The 12,742-nt window shown below is 54.3% G+C and overlaps 1 protein-coding gene across 5 annotated transcripts in view; it reads left to right on the top strand.

Moving 5' to 3' along the window:
- The window catches only part of GTF2IRD1 (GTF2I repeat domain containing 1), an 80,345-nt gene that overhangs the window by 58,302 nt on the left and 9,301 nt on the right, over positions 1–12,742 (top strand). The window lies entirely within an intron of this gene.

Genomic DNA, 12,742 nt, shown 5'->3' with positions numbered 1-12,742 from the left:
CGACCTTGCCTCCTTACAAGGACCCTTGTGATTACATTTAGGGTCCATTCAAATAACCCAGGATAACCTAGCCACCTCAAGATCCTTAACTTAAACACACCAGCAAAGTCCCTTCTGCCATGTAAAGAAACATAGTCACAGGCTCCGGGGATTAGGGCATGGACAGCTTTGGGAGCCACTAAGCCGAGGTTTCTCTCTTGAGCGACCGTGTAGGAGGTTGGAGCCAGGGACCCACGAGAAGGGAGGAGGGACAGGTTTGAGGGGACCTGGAGAAGCCAGCCCGGGATGTGAGGAATCAAAGGTGTTCGAGGAAGCAGGCGGAAACATGGGTTTGGGGGTTGCGGGTCCAGAGAGAGTGAGAAGAAACAGAAGTATAGATGGAGCAGAAGGAAGATCTCTTCCCTCCCCGTGTGCAGCGACTGAGTCGGACACTCCTGCCCTGTCCTCCCAGCCACAACAGAACGAGGCTGTACTGCCAGGTGGTCAGTGGGCTGGGGTGAATCCTGGCTCTCCCTCTAACTCGCTGTGTGACCCGGGGCATGTGACTTCCCCTGTGTGCCTCAGGCTCCCCGTCTGTAGGATGCAGACACTCCTAGGACCGACTTTGTAAGGTTGTCAGAATGATTAAGTGAAGGAAGCCATGCAAAGATCTAAGAAGAGTGCCTGGCACGCAGGAGCTTAATTTCTCAGACAGAAATTATTTACCGAGCGCTTGTGATGTGTCAGGTGTTATTGCGGGTGCTGGGGCTGTAGTCCTGAACACGTGCAAACAGACTGCACGCTCAGCCCACAGGAAGCATCTGTTCTCGGGTCGTTGGCTGCAGAGTTTGCTGTACAGCATGAGGATCGGGATTGGTACCCGATCCCCGCGTGAGGCAGTAGAGCCCTCCCTCGCCTGTGCGCTCCGCTGCCTCCATCTGCCCACCTTGCCCAGGCTGGGAGCTGATGTCCTGCTCATCACATTTAGTGTGTGGCATTCCGTACCTGGCCAGTCGTGGCCACAGTTCGGCCTTGGGACCATGGAGGAGGGAAGGGGAGAGGAGAAGGAAGGACACGATTTCCCTTGGGCTGTCCGTCCAAGACAGACCCCCACAAGAAAACCTGGTACTTGCTCTGCCCAGCCAGGTTTGCAGGTTCGAGCACAGAGCTGCAGGAGAGTTTGTGAGAAAGCCCTCTGAGGAGGTACTGGGCTGTTCTCGGATGGGAAAGCAGCACCCAGGGGTCAGAGAGACCTGGGTTTGAGCCTCAGCGCCACCCATCGCAAACCATGCGGCCTTGGTGGCTGGGAAGAGGCACCTTGACTCCTCTGAGCCTCGGTTTCCTTATGTGTAAAATGAGGATCATAACACCTAGAGGTCAGGCTTTTCGTGAGGAATAAAGAGCATCACTGTGTAAATCACCAGGCACGGTCTCTGGTGGGCATGTGTCATCAGCAAATGGAGGATTTGCATCCCAGTGTCTGGCAGCTGGGAGGGCAGTGAAAGGGCCTGGAGCCCCAACAGGGGAGGCCCCAGCCAGACAGCTCTCTGTTGGCCATTGTTCCAGGCTCTTGTGTGCAGTGGGTCAGCTGAAGGTCAGACAGCTGGGCACCAGGGAGGAACCTGGATCACCTGCCCAGGCAGGTTGTGGTCCACCCACCATGCACCTCCATCCCAGGGAAGGGAGATGGATTGATGGGGGCACAGAGCCCAGCTCGAGGGAACTCTGGGGGAGAAGGCTTGCTTTCTTCCCTCCCCTGTCCCCCTCCCCAGTGAACCCCATGCACTGATCAGATCCGTCATGATCCCTGGCTCATAACCCACTCTGCCATCAATCCCTGCATGTAATCGTCAATCGATCAATTGATTGGTGGTTGTAACTTTTTATTTTGAAGTGATTTTTAATTTACAAAAAGTTGCGAAGATAGCACAGAGTTCCCAAATACCGTCTGACCCGTGTGGGATGTTAACGTCTTGCATAACCATGGTCCCTTTGTCAAAACTAAGAAATTAACATCGATTGGTGCCATGCGATTGACTAAGCTATAGGCTTTATTTAGATTTCTTAAGTTTTTCCACCGATGTCGTTTTCACATTCCAGAATCCACTCCAGGATACCGCACTGCATTTAGCATTCATTTATTTTCATTCTTTCATTCGTATTCCCACATATTTGTTTGCTCACTCGTTAATAAATACTATGGTGAACGCCCATGAACCCACCACCCGTCTCAGAATCAGAACAGAACCAATAACGTACATCCACCTACGTGCTCTCCCTCATCCTGTCTGCCTCTCTCCCCAGAACAAATATTCTGAATTTTATGTGTGTCATTCTCTTGGTTTCTTTCCCTTCAAAATTGCAAAACTGCAGGAAAAAAAAAAGAATAGTAGAAGAATAGGAAAAAGAATAGGAAAAAAAAAAGGAATCCCTGCCTATATATTCTTTGTCAGGATTCATTAATTCTCTTTTTTGTGTTCGTGTGTGTTAATTCTTCTTTCTTCTTTTTATTTTTTTATTTATTTTTTATTTTTTGGCTTCACCATGCGACATTCGGGATCTTTTTTTTTTATAAATTTATTTATTTTTGGCTGCGTTGGGTCTTCGTTGCTGCACGCGGGCTTTCTCTAGTTGGGGCGAGCGGGGGCAACTCTTCGTTGCGGTGCGTGGGCTTCTCATTGCGGTGGCCCCTCTTGTTGCAGAGCACGGGCTCTAGATGCACGGGCTTCAATAGTTGCGGCACGCAGGCTCAGTAGCTGTGGCTCCCGGGCTCTAGAGCGCAGGCTCAGTAGTTGTGGGGTGCGGGCTTAGTTGCTACACGGCATGTGGGATCTTCCCGGACCAGGGCTCGAACCCATGTCCTCTGCTTTGGCAGGCGGATTCTTAACCACTGTGCCACCAGGGAAGCCCAGACATTCGGGGTCTTATTTCCCAGACCAGGGGTTGAACCCAGGCAGGCCCTTCGCAGTGAAAGCGCCAAGTCCTAACCATTGGACTGCCAGGGAATTCCCTGGAGTCATTAATACTTTCCTTTTTAAAAAAATATTTATTTGTTTATTTATTTGGCTGTACCAGGTCTTAGTTGTGGCACTCGGGATCTTCATTGCGGCACACAGGATCTTTAGTTGCGGCATGCATGTGGGATCTAGTTCCCCGACCAGGGATCGAACCCAGGCCCCCTGCATTGGGAGCGCGGAGTCCCAACAGCTGGACCACGAGGGAAGTCGCTGGAGTCATTAATTCTTAACATTTGCCAAATTCCTTCCCTCTCTCCCTCCCTCTGTCCCTCTCTGTCTCTCCCACAGGCACAGACCCCGCCCCATTGATTTCTGTCTCTGCCTCTTTCTCCATTCAAAGTAAGTTGCAGACATCTTGAGTGTTCACGCCTAAATATTTCAACACACAACCCACAACTCTCCAGAACAATGCTATTCTTTTGCAGATCCACAATACCGTTGTCACACTTATAAAACTTACTGACTCCCTGTCATCTAATAGACAGTCTGTATTCAAATTCCCAAAAATGTCTTTGATACCGTCGTCCCCCATGATTTAATCACTGCTCACAGGTTGATTTCGTTTAACATGTCTATTGCATATAATACGGGCCTAAACCAAAATTATTTCATTTTGCTTTTCTTTTTAACTTTCTAAAAATTATTATTTATTTACTTAGTTGCACCAGGTCTTAGTTGTGACAGGCTTGCAGATCCACAATACCGTTGTCACACTTATAAAACTTACTGACTCCCTGTCATCTAATAGACAGTCTGTATTCAAATTCCCAAAAATGTCTTTGATACCGTCGTCCCCCATGATTTAATCACTGCTCACAGGTTGATTTCGTTTAACATGTCTATTGCATATAATACGGGCCTAAACCAAAATTATTTCATTTTGCTTTTCTTTTTAACTTTCTAAAAATTATTTATTTACTTAGTTGCACCAGGTCTTAGTTGTGGCAGGCAGGCTCCTTAGTTGCGGAATGCATGTGGGATCTAGTTCCCTAAACGGGGATCGAACCCAGGCCCTCTGCATTGGGAGTGCAGAGTCTTATCCACTTTGCCACCAGGGAAGTTCCTTATTTTTTTTTAACTTTTATGACCAAGGTGTCCTATTGTAACAAGCCTGGGACTTGCTTCTGTCACTTAACATGACATAACACAAGGTTGAAATGTGTGGCCATAGCTGTCTGTTTTCAGGGCTCTGTAATATTCCACTGAGTGACTGTACCAGGATTGACTTGTCCATTCTCCTGTCCTTGGCCATCTGGGTTCCCTCCATGGTCTTGCCGTTACTAAGAACGCTCTTAGCACGCTTGAGTATGTTTTCTTTGGCACACGTACGAAAGATTCTCTTGGGTACGTGAGGTCATGGGCCTGGGGAGGGCTTCCACCCCACTGCAGCATGGCCATTCCCTCTCTGAGCCTCAGCTTCTCCGTCTGTAAAACAGATGGAGGACTTCCTTGCGGGTCCAGTGGTTACGACTTGGCGTTTTCACTCCCGAAGGCCCGGGTTCAATCCCTGGTCGGGGAGCTAAGATGCCACAAGCCGCGCAGCCTGGCCAAAAAAACCCCTAGAATTCCTGCTGCCCCTAAATACAGATCATGGAAGGGGTTAAGCGATGAACTGAGTTTTACCCTTTTATCCTGGCAAAGGTCTGGTGCCGGGAAAGGGAGGTATCGTGCAAGTCGCAGGGTCCCAGAGAGGGACTTGGCTCATCCCCCACCTGAGCGGCCCCTGCTTCCTGCACAAGGCAGCTGTTCTGCCAAGGCAGGGTGCCTGTGGATATCCACCCTCTGCTCTCTCGAGAGCCAGGCCCGCCCAGGTCTGCTTTCTGCCTGGATCGCCCAGCCCAAGCCTGGCAGAGAGGAGAGGCTGCTTCGAGAGGGTTGAGGAGGAATAGTTATTCCACTCTTCCCCCGAGATCCGCTCTCTCCCTCTGAGCATCATTCCTTGCTGCTGGCTGCCTCTGTGTCATTTTGGATCATGACTTCAGCACGCAGTCATCAGCCTGAGCTGGGGACCTCAGACTAGGTGCAGAAAGGCCAGGCTGCTCAGGGCTCGTGTACTTTGCCCCAGGAGGGGGCTGTGAGGCCACCCCAGGCATCACCCCGAGCCGACTGGCCTAAAACTGTGTACATAGCATGGCTGTGGTTTAATAAGCTTGGTTGCTTTCTTTCCCCAGGCGAAATTCAGTTAACCCTCAGGCTAACAGACAGCAGATTAGAAACAACAAGATGAGAGCTACAGTAGTGAGATAGACAGTAGTGAGAGAGAGAAGACCAGAAAACTGGAAACAGCAAGAGGCAGGAGAAATGCCAGCCTGGGGCAGTGGGGCACAGGTCACTGCAGCCAGGGCAAGTTCAACAACGCTTTCTGGACAGCACTGGCGGTCAGGTCATGAGGGTGACCTCCACCTACCCCCAGCCATGTGCTTAATAAGAGAGGGGTACTTGATGAGTTTTAGAAAATGGTCTCCCCCACATGAGTAAAGCAAAACCCAGGGACTTAAGAGAACAAACTTCCATCATCTGGAAGAGTTTTGTATGGAAGATTTCGTTTCCTGAGACTACACAAGATAACTGAGGCACTGACCTGGTAATAACATCAATGATAACTTGACGCTGGTGGCATAAGGCCTTAAATGTTTTTATGTACCGTGTCATTGGATCCCTCCCAACAGGCCAGGATTCCCATTTGAGGGATGTGGAAACTGAGGCTCACAGAGGTTGAGTGCTTTTCCAAATACCACACAGCCTTAGGGTTACAGTCAAGATTGCCTTGCAACCTTCTGGGCCAGGGAACTTCCCTGTCACTGGCCCTGAGGACCCCCTTTCTCCCCACTGTCTACAGGCATTCAAGCAGGTACATTGAGGGCACACCACACTCCTCATGGAGCCCTGTGACATTTCCAAATGGAGAACATTTTGAAATGTTTGCAACCGTTGGTGTCCTTACAACCAACCTGGGTTCAGAGAAGCTCAGGCAGGACCCCCCCCCCGCCAGAGAAGAAGAGTAATAACTAGACCATAGACCGTGCCAGGCACGGACATAACGTCCTCACCTCATCCTCACGGCAGCTCCGTGTGGTCATTGTTGCTAATTTTTTTTTAAGGTGTTTTTTTTGTTTTGTTTTTAATTTTTGGCTGTGTTGGGTCTTCACTGCTGCGCACGGGCTTTCTCTAGTTGCGGCGATTGGGGGCTACTCTTCATTGTGCTGAGCGGGCTTCTCACTGTGGCGGCCTCCCCTCTTGCGGAGCACGGGCTCTGGGCGCGCGGGCTTCAGTAGTTGTGGCACGAGGGCTCAGTAGTTGTGGCTTACGGGCTCCAGAGCACAGGCTCAGCAGCTGTGGAGCACAGGCGCAGCTGCTCTGCGGCATGTGGGATCTTCCCGGACCAGGGCTCGAACCCGTGTCCCCTTGGCAGGCGGACTCTCAACCACTGCGCCACCAGGGAAGCCCTGTTGCTACTTGCCAGATGAGGAAATCCAGTGGTTGCCTAAGGTCACGAGCTAATAACAGAGCCAAGATTTGAAACCAGGCAGTCAGACTTCAGAGAGTGTGGTCTTAACTCCTGGCAACAGGGCTGCACCTCAGAGCCTGGGAAAGACCACTGGGTGTACGGCCGAGGCCCCATGGGGCCCCAGTGATTGTGCCTCACCCCCCTCCCCATGTTCTCATGTTTCCTGATCCTAGTTTCGCCCACAAGCAGACCAGACTCAGAGGTGATGGCTGCCGGGACCGTCCCACCCCAGCCTAGGCTAGGACAGCCGCTGCCCACAGCCATCCTTGGGGAGGTCCCTGGTGACCCCAGGCCTGGCCACCCCCTCTCCAGGCGGTGGGTGTGTGACGGTGGTGGCAGGATCCTGGATCTGTCAGGAAGGAGTCCTGTGACCCGCCCGCAGCCTGCCAACAGGCCCACTTGGCTGGAGGTGCAGGCTAGCAGGATGTATGGGCTTCCTTCTCCACACCGGGGCTCGCCAGGACTCGGCCAGGGGCCAGCTGAGGACAGTGGCCATGATTCACATCACAGGAGACCAGCTCTGTCCTGGGCACCTCCGAGCCCCCCGACACAAGCGTGTTCAGCCCTCCCCCCTGCATGGAGCTGGAGGGCTGGGGCTCAAGCAGGAACACAGGCAGGGCCTCTTCACCTGGGGTTCAGGTTCAACCTCCCAGCAACTGCATCACTCCTTTGGCCTCACCACCCGAGGGGTTGCCTCTGAGTACACAGAGGACCAGCGCCTCTCTCCCCTCCAGCCCCCACCAGAGGCTAACCTGGCCTATTTCATTCAAAAACTAGTCCTCTAAGAAAAATGGAACCCCCTTCCTCCAAATTAAGTAAAAACAAAGAGGTGGGGGAGAAGCCAGGAGCAGCTGTGGGGAAATGTGGGCATCCTCTCAGAGGCCCGACACTGAGCTGGGAGGATCCAGTGGTAACGTGCGTCATGGGCCTGACAGTCTGCACATGGGACGTGCTTGGTCCACTCAGCAGCTGTGATTATTCTTGGTATTACGGAAAAAGGCCCCTAAACTCCCACCACACTCCAGAGGCATTCAGGACACCTCCCGGTGCCACCAGCGTCCCTCAGGCAACTCAGGTCCCTCTTTCCTGACGTTTAACTGCTGCCCCAGTTTGCTGCCTGGGACTGACCTGTGTACTCTTCGTGCTGGCTGCCCTGTGATGTGGTGTCACCCCTGCCTGTCAGCTGCAGCCTGGTTTGGGGGTGCTCTCCCCGGCAGATCAGACAGGACATTGTGCAAGTCGCAGGGTCCCAGAGAGGGACTTGGCTCATCCCCCACCTGAGCGGCCCCTGCTTCCTGCACAAGGCAGCTGTTCTGCCAAGGCAGGGTGCCTGTGGATATCCACCCTCTGCTCTCTCGAGAGCCAGGCCCGCCCAGGTCTGCTTTCTGCCTGGATCGCCCAGCCCAAGCCTGGCAGAGAGGAGAGGCTGCTTCGAGAGGGTTGAGGAGGAATAGTTATTCCACTCTTCCCCCGAGATCCGCTCTCTCCCTCTGAGCATCATTCCTTGCTGCTGGCTGCCTCTGTGTCATTTTGGATCATGACTTCAGCACGCAGTCATCAGCCTGAGCTGGGGACCTCAGACTAGGTGCAGAAAGGCCAGGCTGCTCAGGGCTCGTGTACTTTGCCCCAGGAGGGGGCTGTGAGGCCACCCCAGGCATCACCCCGAGCCGACTGGCCTAAAACTGTGTACATAGCATGGCTGTGGTTTAATAAGCTTGGTTGCTTTCTTTCCCCAGGCGAAATTCAGTTAACCCTCAGGCTAACAGACAGCAGATTAGAAACAACAAGATGAGAGCTACAGTAGTGAGATAGACAGTAGTGAGAGAGAGAAGACCAGAAAACTGGAAACAGCAAGAGGCAGGAGAAATGCCAGCCTGGGGCAGTGGGGCACAGGTCACTGCAGCCAGGGCAAGTTCAACAACGCTTTCTGGACAGCACTGGCGGTCAGGTCATGAGGGTGACCTCCACCTACCCCCAGCCATGTGCTTAATAAGAGAGGGGTACTTGATGAGTTTTAGAAAATGGTCTCCCCCACATGAGTAAAGCAAAACCCAGGGACTTAAGAGAACAAACTTCCATCATCTGGAAGAGTTTTGTATGGAAGATTTCGTTTCCTGAGACTACACAAGATAACTGAGGCACTGACCTGGTAATAACATCAATGATAACTTGACGCTGGTGGCATAAGGCCTTAAATGTTTTTATGTACCGTGTCATTGGATCCCTCCCAACAGGCCAGGATTCCCATTTGAGGGATGTGGAAACTGAGGCTCACAGAGGTTGAGTGCTTTTCCAAATACCACACAGCCTTAGGGTTACAGTCAAGATTGCCTTGCAACCTTCTGGGCCAGGGAACTTCCCTGTCACTGGCCCTGAGGACCCCCTTTCTCCCCACTGTCTACAGGCATTCAAGCAGGTACATTGAGGGCACACCACACTCCTCATGGAGCCCTGTGACATTTCCAAATGGAGAACATTTTGAAATGTTTGCAACCGTTGGTGTCCTTACAACCAACCTGGGTTCAGAGAAGCTCAGGCAGGACCCCCCCCCCCCGGGTAGAGAAGAAGAGTAATAACTAGACCATAGACCGTGCCAGGCACGGACATAACGTCCTCACCTCATCCTCACGGCAGCTCCGTGTGGTCATTGTTGCTAATTTTTTTTTAAGGTGTTTTTTTTGTTTTGTTTTTAATTTTTGGCTGTGTTGGGTCTTCACTGCTGCGCACGGGCTTTCTCTAGTTGCGGCGATTGGGGGCTACTCTTCATTGTGCTGAGCGGGCTTCTCACTGTGGCGGCCTCCCCTCTTGCGGAGCACGGGCTCTGGGCGCGCGGGCTTCAGTAGTTGTGGCACGAGGGCTCAGTAGTTGTGGCTTACGGGCTCCAGAGCACAGGCTCAGCAGCTGTGGAGCACAGGCGCAGCTGCTCTGCGGCATGTGGGATCTTCCCGGACCAGGGCTCGAACCCGTGTCCCCTTGGCAGGCGGACTCTCAACCACTGCGCCACCAGGGAAGCCCTGTTGCTACTTGCCAGATGAGGAAATCCAGTGGTTGCCTAAGGTCACGAGCTAATAACAGAGCCAAGATTTGAAACCAGGCAGTCAGACTTCAGAGAGTGTGGTCTTAACTCCTGGCAACAGGGCTGCACCTCAGAGCCTGGGAAAGACCACTGGGTGTACGGCCGAGGCCCCATGGGGCCCCAGTGATTGTGCCTCACCCCCCTCCCCATGTTCTCATGTTTCCTGATCCTAGTTTCGCCCACAAGCAGACCAGACTCAGAGGTGATGGCTGCCGGGACCGTCCCACCCCAGCCTAGGCTAGGACAGCCGCTGCCCACAGCCATCCTTGGGGAGGTCCCTGGTGACCCCAGGCCTGGCCACCCCCTCTCCAGGCGGTGGGTGTGTGACGGTGGTGGCAGGATCCTGGATCTGTCAGGAAGGAGTCCTGTGACCCGCCCGCAGCCTGCCAACAGGCCCACTTGGCTGGAGGTGCAGGCTAGCAGGATGTATGGGCTTCCTTCTCCACACCGGGGCTCGCCAGGACTCGGCCAGGGGCCAGCTGAGGACAGTGGCCATGATTCACATCACAGGAGACCAGCTCTGTCCTGGGCACCTCCGAGCCCCCCGACACAAGCGTGTTCAGCCCTCCCCCCTGCATGGAGCTGGAGGGCTGGGGCTCAAGCAGGAACACAGGCAGGGCCTCTTCACCTGGGGTTCAGGTTCAACCTCCCAGCAACTGCATCACTCCTTTGGCCTCACCACCCGAGGGGTTGCCTCTGAGTACACAGAGGACCAGCGCCTCTCTCCCCTCCAGCCCCCACCAGAGGCTAACCTGGCCTATTTCATTCAAAAACTAGTCCTCTAAGAAAAATGGAACCCCCTTCCTCCAAATTAAGTAAAAACAAAGAGGTGGGGGAGAAGCCAGGAGCAGCTGTGGGGAAATGTGGGCATCCTCTCAGAGGCCCGACACTGAGCTGGGAGGATCCAGTGGTAACGTGCGTCATGGGCCTGACAGTCTGCACATGGGACGTGCTTGGTCCACTCAGCAGCTGTGATTATTCTTGGTATTACGGAAAAAGGCCCCTAAACTCCCACCACACTCCAGAGGCATTCAGGACACCTCCCGGTGCCACCAGCGTCCCTCAGGCAACTCAGGTCCCTCTTTCCTGACGTTTAACTGCTGCCCCAGTTTGCTGCCTGGGACTGACCTGTGTACTCTTCGTGCTGGCTGCCCTGTGATGTGGTGTCACCCCTGCCTGTCAGCTGCAGCCTGGTTTGGGGGTGCTCTCCCCGGCAGATCAGACAGGACATAGGGGAGGGGAAATTTTCCATGTCCCCTAACGTGTGTTGAGCACCCACGGGATGCCTGCAGCCCCAACGTGCAGATAAATCTGTGTCCCACGGGGCCTTGGGTGGCATGGGTGTCACCTCCTCTGGGAAGCCCTCCTTGATCCCTGGCTGGGTTGGGGTCGTCCCCACCCCCACCCCATGTTTCCACGAGCCATGCACTGACAGTTATCAAGCCCAGTGGGTCACCGAGTGTTCCCCACTGTCCCCTGCCTCGTCGGGGGCTGTGTTCTGTACTCTGCTAAACGCCCAAGGGCAGCACTGCATCCAGATGGGACGGTGCTCGTGAAATATTCGTCCAAGACGAATACTATGTCAAGACAGTGAGCTGAAATGCTGAGAGGTGACATGGCGTGGCCCTTTGAGGCCTGGCGTTGCCTCTCAAAAGGCGAGGGCAGTGTGCAGCCCAGGCCTGCCCTGTCTTTATCTCTCTCCACCCACTGGCAGTGGTGCAGCAGGAACCTGCAGGGGGAGGTGGGGTTGGTGAATGAGTCCTGCGCGCCCAGAGAGGTGCACAGGTGACGGCCATGTCCAGCAGTTACGGGGACCTGAGCTGGTGGGCTTGCTTTGAGGTGCTTTTAATCCAGAAGGCTTTTTGTCATGTACCGACTGAGTCCGGCCCTGCCCTGGGCTTGAGAGGAGACAGGCGTGGAACTATGAGCTGATGGAACAAGAGATTTAGAGGAAACACCTTAAAGATCAACCCTTCTTTCTACAGATGGGAGACTGAGACTTCAGGAAACCCAGAGTGCATGGTAGCGTGAAAGACGAGGACTTTTGAGTCAGAGTATTCCTGGCACTTAGCGGCTGTGTGACCTTGGGCAGGTTACTTAACCTCTCTGAACCTTTGTGTCCTCGGCTGTGGTGAGCAGTGACCATGACCGCATCTGGGAAAGCTGCCAGCAGAGCATCCAAGCGCTCGTTGGGTGAATCCAGGCTGATCTTTCCCTGGCCTGTGTGGTGCTGCCGTGCCTGTGAAGAATGCCGGCCACCAGAGCAATCCCTGGTGGCAGGGGGTTAGCTAGATAAAGAGTGTCCTCCACCTCTCTGCAGGCTCTTAAGTGGCCCTGGGGCCCAGCGCTCGGTCCTAGTTGTTTGCTGAGCTGGAGGAGGGTCACGTTGATTCTCGCCACATCCGGGGTCCTGAAAACCATTTGGAAGGGCCATGTTGGGGCGTATGGGAAGATGGAGGGCTCCAGGGGGTGCTGAGTTTGGGGTCTTGGTGTGGCCGAGGGGAGCACAGGAGGGAGGGTGTTATCTGGGATGCCTGACATTTGCAGTGTCTCGTGGGCACCCAGGTGGCTGGTAGGCCGTGGTTGAAGAGAGAGATTCAGGAATTCTGAGATACGGCAGATCTAGGTTCCAGAGTCAGGAGCGCTGGCAAGAACAGGACCAGACCAGGGACAGCGGGTAAAGGGGGAGGAGGCACCAGGCAGTGCGGGAAGCTCGCTGCCCTGAGGGGCGGCCCTGGACTGGGAATGGAGGCCCCTCCATGGCGCTGGTGCAGGGAGAGGGCTGGGCCTGCTGGACCGGGCGTGAAGGGCAGGCGGGGGCAGCAGACAGTCTGAGTGGCACAGAGCCCTTGGCTTCCTAAATGGAACCGAGTTCTGTGAGATTTTCCAGATTAACACAGGAGCTGTTTTTCTTCACAGACCCATTCTGTCTGCTCTGCCCCTCACCTCCCAGGCCCTGGCTCCCTGCCGGCTCCCCACCCCAGAGGCCCAGCCCCGTGGTTACTGTGCGAGGGTGCCCGGGCCCTTCCTGGAACTCCAGCTCCCTCCCCAGCCCAGGGCACGAGCCCCACAGCCCGGACCTTCGCCATGCCAGCCACTCCCACCCAGCCCGGCCCTGTCCCTGGGGGGGCTCCACTGCCCCCCCTCCCCCGCCTGCTCTTC

The sequence above is a fragment of the Neophocaena asiaeorientalis genome, unplaced genomic scaffold (genome assembly GCF_003031525.2).
Source record: "Neophocaena asiaeorientalis asiaeorientalis breed wild unplaced genomic scaffold, Neophocaena_asiaeorientalis_V1.1 scaffold607, whole genome shotgun sequence".
Classification (NCBI taxonomy): Eukaryota; Metazoa; Chordata; class Mammalia; order Artiodactyla; family Phocoenidae; genus Neophocaena; species Neophocaena asiaeorientalis.
Note: the sequence above shows the minus strand (reverse complement) of the source record. Positions and strands in the feature narration are given on the sequence as shown.